Source organism: Fundulus heteroclitus, unplaced genomic scaffold (genome assembly GCF_011125445.2).
Source record: "Fundulus heteroclitus isolate FHET01 unplaced genomic scaffold, MU-UCD_Fhet_4.1 scaffold_284, whole genome shotgun sequence".
NCBI classification, from domain to species: domain Eukaryota; kingdom Metazoa; phylum Chordata; class Actinopteri; order Cyprinodontiformes; family Fundulidae; genus Fundulus; species Fundulus heteroclitus.
In genome coordinates, this window is record NW_023396694.1 from 175,899 (window position 1) to 184,258 (window position 8,360).

The window sequence follows — 8,360 nt, forward strand, 5'->3', positions numbered from 1 at the left end:
CCACTAAGAATGAAAGTGAAGCTGCTACAGTTCCTTAAGAACCACTGGTTGAAGCCAGAAATGGGCAGTCTGCAGTGTCCATTGTAGGTGCTTGGCGAGCAGGAGATTGCCTTTTTTGCTTTTCTGGAGCAGGACATTTACAGCAAAGGTAAAAATGCTTTTCATAGTTACAGTGAAACACTTTGTTTGCTGTTTCTTTTTTCCTTTTAATTTAATGATATTATTTAGATAATGTGCTTATGTTTCTTAAGTAAACCCTGCAGTTAATTCAAGGAATTTTATTAAAATTCTGTTTGTTTTAGGAATGGAAATCAGATCATTGCTTTATTATGTTCTATTGCTTCAAAGCTTAGATGTGCAATCTACCTCTACTGTTAGTATGAATTGGTAGGTCTAGCCTGACTTTAGGATTGATGCTGTTTACATTTACAGTAGCCGTGTTTAAAACAAATCAGTCTTATCTTACATGCAATATTCTAACCTTCACTTAAACATCAACCTCAGAATAGATCAACCATCTTCCTGGTATTATGTAAAAGAATTTGCACAGTAAAAGTAACCCCTGGATCATGTTAATAATTCTTGTTGAAGTTCAAGAGTAGTTGTGTTTCATCTCTGTAGAAAAGCCGAACTAATTATACTGCTTTTCTTCTCTTTTAATAGATCTAAACATGTTAAAGACTCCAGGTGGGTGTCAATGTCGACAGACACATACTAGTAGCAGTTATATTTCAGCTGGTTATAATTTTGCTCTTTTATCTTTCGCTGTTTCACAAAGTGAAAGTTCAGAAAGTCACTTCAGGGCACACCTTCGGTGCTGATGAACAACTGCTGAGTGAAGTGAAGAAGAGGATACCACTGACAATCACAGAATGGCTGCAAAGCTTGATCATCGTTTTCTGCCCAGTCACTTCTCGGGTTGGATCAGATGTGGAAGCAGCTATGAGTCGGGTGCCAGGTACCAGTTTTATGATTTATCTCTTTGGACATTGTTAACCAAGAATAAAAATGTTGAGATTTAAACTCTGTATTAAAAGTTTTAAACAAGAAATCATAGAAATTGCAACAATCAAAAACAGTTTAAACAGTTAACATTCAATAATATAAAAAAATAACTATATAAATCAGGACTAGCTTTAAGTACAAAAGTATTATAGACCAACTCTAAGCATGCCAAACACCAAACCTTGTGTTCCTTTTTCTTGCCTCAGCAGGAGATCAAAAAGTCATTCTGGTTGTGATGCACCACGTCCGAGATGAGAACTACTCCACAGCTGGGACCCAGTGGTCTGAAACGTTTCCTAATGTCATCTTGGATGTTCATGTTCTCTTCCATGAGACTGTGCAAGGATTACTATCTTGTGCTAAAAATGGGGAGGCGGTCAATCAAATAGTTTATACATTACTTCAACTGTCACCGGATCAACAGATAATAAACAGTCAGACACAAGGGTTACTAAGATGTCGTGACGAGCCTTCAGGGATATGTTTTCCCTATTGGAAGATTGTTCTTGCATTTATTGTGGTTGTGTTTATCATACTCCTTATCATTTTCTTGTCATAGTGGAGATCAACACATGGAAAGTTAAAAAAGGATATGTTTCATGTATAAGACGTTCACTGTGTTCTCAATAAAACTCAAAATGCATTGTATTTAAAAAATTACACCAATTTTTTCTTAAAGTAGACCATGTAACAAATACTGTTGAAAACAGATAACATAAATAAAAATGGTTAATTTATGGCATTGTTATTGCTCAATCAATTAATCAATCAATCTTTATTGTCAACTACAATTTGACCGCGGGGTGCGATTACTTTCCATCTATGTGATCTCTGCTCTGTTTCTCAATAAAAGTGCTGGAACTTCATCACTGCCTTCTCTTCATTAAGTAACGATGGGAATTCAGTTATTATTGTTCAGAATTCCATCCACAGGGTGTCAGGGTGCAGTTTTGCCTGCTGCACCCTGAGCATTTCCTGGCTCATTCCTCCTCCAGTGCAGCTCTGATTCCACTCACCTTAATCACCCACACCTGTCAGTCTCTCATCATCCCTGGACTCAATCCACCTGCAAGCTCCACTATAAAGGCTCTTTTCAGTCTCCTCTTCCCCGCGGTTCGTCCTCCTCTTCCTGACATGAGCGTCTCCCTTCCCTCCTCGTCTGGTCTGACCACACTCCTCCCTATGCCCGGGTTCCGTCCTGAGACTCTCCTACCAGGCTCTGCTCGGGTCCCATCCCGAAGCTCGCCTGCTGCCTAGGGTTCCGCCCCAAGGCTCACCTGTGGTCCTCTCCAGCCTCCCTCGTCTTCCACTCAGACGGCTCCCTTCCCATGTCTTCCCCCAAAGCTCTTTGGACCTCCTTGTCTTCCACCTCAAGCTCCAGCTCGGATCTCATTCCGAGGCTCACCTGCCAGCCTGGGTTCCGCCCCAAGGCTCACCCACGGTCCTCCAGCTTCCTCCCATAAGCCTGCTCTTGCACTCAGCTTCCATCTGTTCAACCCGGTAACAGACTCTGGTTTTCTACCTCCACAACTCAACTGTGTTTGTGTTCGGGTTCATCGAGACAAATCATGACAGTGGGGAGAGGTGTACAGGGGAACGGTTGACTGAGGCCATGCGTGCCAGTTCTGGGCCCTTCCGCCATAACATCCAGAGGAGTTTTGATTAGGGGGGAAGCCGAAATCCAGAATTCACTTTTGTATTGAGAGCAAGCTGCACAAGTTTTCTGTCAGCCTTGAAGTCTTTGTCACGGGGCTCCACATGGCGAATCCAATATTCCGAATTTGTTGGGCTTTTCCGCCTTGAAGTGAGCATGCACATCCAAGATTTTATCCCATCTCATCTTTGAGTTCATCCAAAGATGAACATCATGGTGGATGCGATGCGTTCCATCGCATCCAGCTTGCGGCTCTGTTCATCCAGTTTTCGGTTCTGCTCATTCACAGCCATTGTGAGGGCATCAAATGCGGCCGGAAGCCTGATCATGGCCATAATTGCACCGACATCCTCTGTAATTGTAGCTACATCAGATATCCTCCAAATCCAAATAGAAGAAATCTGAATATCATGAAACCAAACCTGTATATGTCTTCGATGTCCTCGACTGACAAAATTGAAAAACGTACCATTCTCCACTTGTTCCCGGAGTCTAGGGTGTATCCCAGGATCTCTGCCCTGTCAGGACAGGATGGGTCCCCTTTACACTGCCTTCCCATCGAAAAAATTTCATCAATTGCATTGAGAGACCAGCAGACCAGATCCATTGTTTCAGAATTCGGGTAATATGAAGAGAGGGCTGAGTCATATAACTCACGTTGACCGCAGACCGCCACTATCAGCTTGTCTCCCATGTTGAATGAAAACTGCTTCTTCTCCACCACAGTCCTTCACCCCACGTCACAGCCATATCTAGTTCCTGATTGGTTCTTGCAGCGCGACATGGAACAAAATTGAACTTTTTCAACTCCAACAACTGTCGCTTTGCATCCATTGCAGGATTCGTGTCACCCTAGCTTTGCTTTAATCATTAAAGGTGTGCGTTTTGTGTCCCTAAAATTGCCTCTGTGACTTCACTTAGCATCGCTATGCATCACATCACTCTGGTGATGCACCTGTTCATAGGGATATCATGTAAATCCGTTGCTTGGCCTGACACATTCGCGTTCACTGTGAACTTACTTTAAACAGCCCAAATATGTTCATATGCAGAGAGGCTCTCTGTCCTTCTTCTGTTATTTTACCAATGCCTCCTTTCTGGCCAATAGGACAGCAGGCATTTTTGCATGCCAGTTTGCACTTAACTTTCAGAGTTACTAAATATTAAGGAAGAAACTGTGCCAACTCTCAGTTTCAGCTTTGGAAAATTGTTTTGCGGGTAGTACGTATTTACATTTGTATATTCCCTCCCAAAAATCTGTGAGGATTGGTTATTAGAATGTGGTCTGCATTATCATGAAGACACTTACACAAAAAAAAAGTTTGTTCTCGCTGTTCTGCTTATTTTATAGACACCGATTTTTTTTTTTGCTCCTGGTTTGGCGATCAGCTTTGTACACACTACTCACTTTGTACCTGTTTTAATATGTACAAACCTTTAGAAGATCAGGCCCTAGCCTTTTTTATCTGGTGAACAAATTGAGAATTTCACAGCATCAAATGTGCTAGAGTTATTTTCCAATTTCATCATGTCTACCTATTCCACAGAATCAGAAATACTTTAGTGATCCCAGAGGGAAATTATTGTTTCAGTACAACCGCCATCACATACATCACAAACATTTCAGGGGGAGACGATTTACTGAGGCCATGCTGCCAAGGACACTGCTTACATGGTACCCACAGGGCCCTGCCACTACTCTGTGGAACTAAAATGACATACTGTAACAGGCGTATCTGTCAGCAGTCATAAAGGAATGTAATATGGAAAGTGAACTTGGCTCTTGGTTGACAATTTATGACTCTTGATTAAGGCTTTTGTTTGCTGTCACCAGCAATAAAACCTGTTGAATCTGTTGCATAATTCTAAAAAACTGCAATGCCATCATCATTTAGTAATTCATTCACCTGCTATTGGATTTCTTTTAAACCACGGAGCTTCCCTGAAACAGAAAAAGTAAAGATTTGCTCTGACATGGTTGTTCTTTCAGCATCTTCATTCAGTGTTTCACCACACTGCAGCCGAAACGTAGGAAAGGAAGGGTTTTAAAAGCTGCTCTCTTTCAACCTGGCTTTTTCATATTATAGGACCGATAAGATAATAATATTTTTGTGTAAATCCTTATAGCACTTTGCATTTTTTAAACTTGAACTGTGCTAAAGTGGAAAGACTGAATGTCTGCAACATCCAAAAGCATGGTATCTCTGCTTGATCAGAATAACTGCTGTTTTCTCTCCTAGACATTTGCACAGAAAAGTAGTGTAAAATAGTGAAGCTGACCAATCAATAATTCATTGGTCAGCTTCATGAAATCATTCATCTGAATGATTTCTAAGTGACAAAAAAATAGAGTATTACTGAAAAGAGTATTGCAGACCATATGATGCAATATCATTATATAATGGCTCTTTGTTATCAAATTGATGATATAAAGTTGAACAAAAAATTATTCATACCCCTGAAGTATTTAAGTATACAGATACACCTTAGAGGATTTAACTGTTGAGACAAAGTTCAATATTTTTGTTCCTTAATTCAGAAAGTGAAACTCGTATATTTTATGGATTTGTTACATACAGAGTGAAATATTTCAAGTATTTTTCTTGTTGTTTCGATTGTTATGTCTTATAGATAATGCCTGCCCAGATAGCAAAACTTGTTAATTCAATGATGAATTATGGTAAAACAAAAAAGGTTGATTTTTGGATAAGGGAGTTGATTAATGGTGGATCAACAATTATCCAATTCTAGCCAGTTAACGAATGTTGAAAATATGTCATTGAATCAATGTTTTTTGCCGCCACATTCTATTGATTGAAATGCCAATGTCTAATCAATGGTGAATCAATTTATGTATTTTGTGACCTTTTGTTGACCTGATCCAAATAATAAATGCATCCCTCTCTTCAGGTGTTTTGCCCCAGCCTTTAAAAACAGCAGTTATTAAACCACTGATAAAAAGAGTAATCTGGACAAATAACATCTGCAGTTATTTAAAAAGCTGTGTTTCAACAGTTAAATCACTTCCTTACAGTGACAGTTTGTTGTTCAGTCCGGTTTCCATGCTCATCACAGCACTGAGACTGCACTCGTGAAAGTGTTCAATGACATCCACATAAATACAGACTGTGAAAGAACCACAGTGCTAGTTCTGTTGGACCTCGGTGCAGCATTTGACACTGTTGACAATGATATATTATTAAACTGACTGGAGAGCTGGGTTTGATTATGATACAGCACTCAATTGGTTCAAATCCTACCTGAAAAACAGGGACTTCTTTGTATCAATAAGTAACTTCTCATCAGAGCAGAAAAAAGTCACATGTGGGGTACAGTATGCCAAGGTTTAATCCTGGGACTCTGTCTATTCAATGTCTATATGGTCCCACTAGCTGAGGTTATAACAAGAAACAAGATTAGTTATCATAACTGTGTGTTGTGAGGCTAAGAGACAGGAGGACCCAGAATTCGACCAGACAAGCGAGGTATGTGAAAAAACAGGATTTAATGAGTTGATCTTGGTAACACGGGGAAAGGCAGGCTCAGTGGTCAAAATGACCGTTGCTGCGTTAGACCTGTCTCACTTTTTAGTGTTTTTATTAGTATATTTTTTTACCATATCAGCCCTAACGTCTAACAATTATGTCTCTGCTGCTCGGACATACGACCGGCGCCTGTTGTTGGATATCAGAGAGTCTATGGAAGGACTCTTTGATAGCTGGGAAAGCTACAAACAAACTTTTCCACCCCCGCTCGTGTGTCCTCCCTCCTCACCCGAGTACCGGCTTCTGTTTACGTCCAGATGTACTGGATACCGGAAAAAGAGACTGAAGAAAAGGGGCTGTAGAGCTGGCGTCCAGGTCAAGATACGACGATCCTCTTGGAGGGATGCGCTCTGGCCTCAGTGTGGACGGCAAAGCCGGTGGTTGCGGCTGGTTTCCTTACAGGATGCGGGAGGGGACGCTCCCCAGCTGCGGTGTACCGGGGCGTCACTGTCTCTTGGAGGAGCGCGTCGTCTGTCCTGGCGGCATTCAGGTGGAAGCGCGGACTTTCCACCGCCAATGTTTGCTGTGCTGTGTAGCCAGCGATTGACTGCACGACCAAGGTGGAGATCACGTGACCGAGCTACCTGTTTACGGTCAGTTCCGTCAGCTGTTGTGGATGCTGGCCTCCCGTCATCGCTCCGGTTTGCCTTACTCAACGCTCGTTCCATCGCTAACAAATCATTTATTCTTAACGAGCTTTTTACCAGCGAAAACTTGGATTTTATGTTCTTAACCGAAACGTGGCAAAGGGAAAATGAGTTTGTCCATTTGAATGAGCTCTGTCCCATCGGCTGCTCTGTTACTGGGACGCCCCGCTTAGCGCGCCGCGGTGGAGGGCTTGCTGCTGTGCATCGAAACATGTTCATATGCAGAGCTATAAACTCTGAAAGTTTTCCCTCTTTTGAGTCCCAGTTACTTAAAATTGGTGCTTTTTTATACATTTTTACTGTGTCTTAATTTATCGTCCTCCTGGCCCGGCTGGCGTCTTCCTCACTGACTTTACAGACTTTTTATCATCCATCATCAAACTGGAGAAGGTCTTAATTATTGGGGACTTCAACTTGCATATTGATGACACAACAAGTAACACAGCTGCGGATCTCCTGTCTATCACAGACTCTTTTAATTTTATTCAGCATGTTTCTGGACCCACACACATAAAGGGTCACACTTTAGATCTTGTTTTTTCACTTGGTCTTGATGTAGTGAATACTCGTGTTGAAGATGTTCATGTGAGCGATCACTGTTGTGTGTTATTTGACATTAACTTTCTTCTTGATCCTCCGCCCCTGGGAAATTAGGGCACAGAGGCGCATCATTACTCATGATGCTGGGGAGAAGTTCTCTGCTTTGTTTGATGCATGCTCCCTGATGGGATGCAGTGATGCAGATGCTCTTATTCAGTCTTTTAATAACCACTGCCTAACCATTTTAGATAAAGTGGCACCAGTGAAATCAAACATTGTTTCCCGTAAAAAACCATGTCCTTGGGTTGATAAAACTGTACAGTGTTTTAGGAGAAACTGTAGAAAAGTTGAACGTTTGTGGAAGTCCTCTAAACTTGAGGTTCATAGGCTGCAATTGAGGGAACAAATAGCTACCCTAAATGAGATGCTAAGAAATGCGAGAACTCATTTCTTTTCTCAGCTTATATCCTCTAAGAAGCAAAACCTTAAAATCTTGTTTGAGACTATAAATGCAATAGTCTCTCCTCCTGCCCCCGAACCATTAGTGTCCTCAAAATCAGACTGTAATGAATTCCTTCACTTCTTTGTAAGTAAGACCAGAGATGTTAGGGCAAACATCTCTCCTTCACTTACTCAGAACTCTGCATGTGATTTGTCGTCAGTTCATTCTTGGTCACACTTTAAACCGGTGACTTTACAGGACATTACCTCTCTTCTACATAAACTAAAACCTTCATCCTGTCCTATGGATGTCCTCCCAACTGTGCTATTTATGCAAGTATTTGATTCTATTGGCCCCTGTATTGTGGATATGCTAAACACCTCACTTTTAACTGGTGTCGTTCCTACCTTTTTTAAACATGCTGTTGTTAAACCTGTACTGAAAAAGCCCAGTTTGGACCCATTACAACCTAAGAGCTTCAGGCCAATATCCAAACTTCCATTTATTTCAAAAATTTTAGAAAGGTT

The 8,360-nt window shown here is 41.4% G+C and overlaps 1 long non-coding RNA gene across 2 annotated transcripts; it reads left to right on the top strand.

The window, feature by feature from the left end:
• On the top strand, window positions 1-1,733 carry LOC118556290. 2 transcript variants are annotated; one of them, XR_004928863.1, is made up of 4 exons: window positions 1-148; window positions 664-687; window positions 779-958; window positions 1,212-1,733. It is a non-coding gene; the product is annotated as an uncharacterized LOC118556290 (long non-coding RNA). The 2 variants fall into 2 exon arrangements; XR_004928864.1 differs by having other exon boundaries at window positions 1,215-1,733.
• The last annotated feature ends 6,627 nt before the right edge of the window (window positions 1,734-8,360 follow it).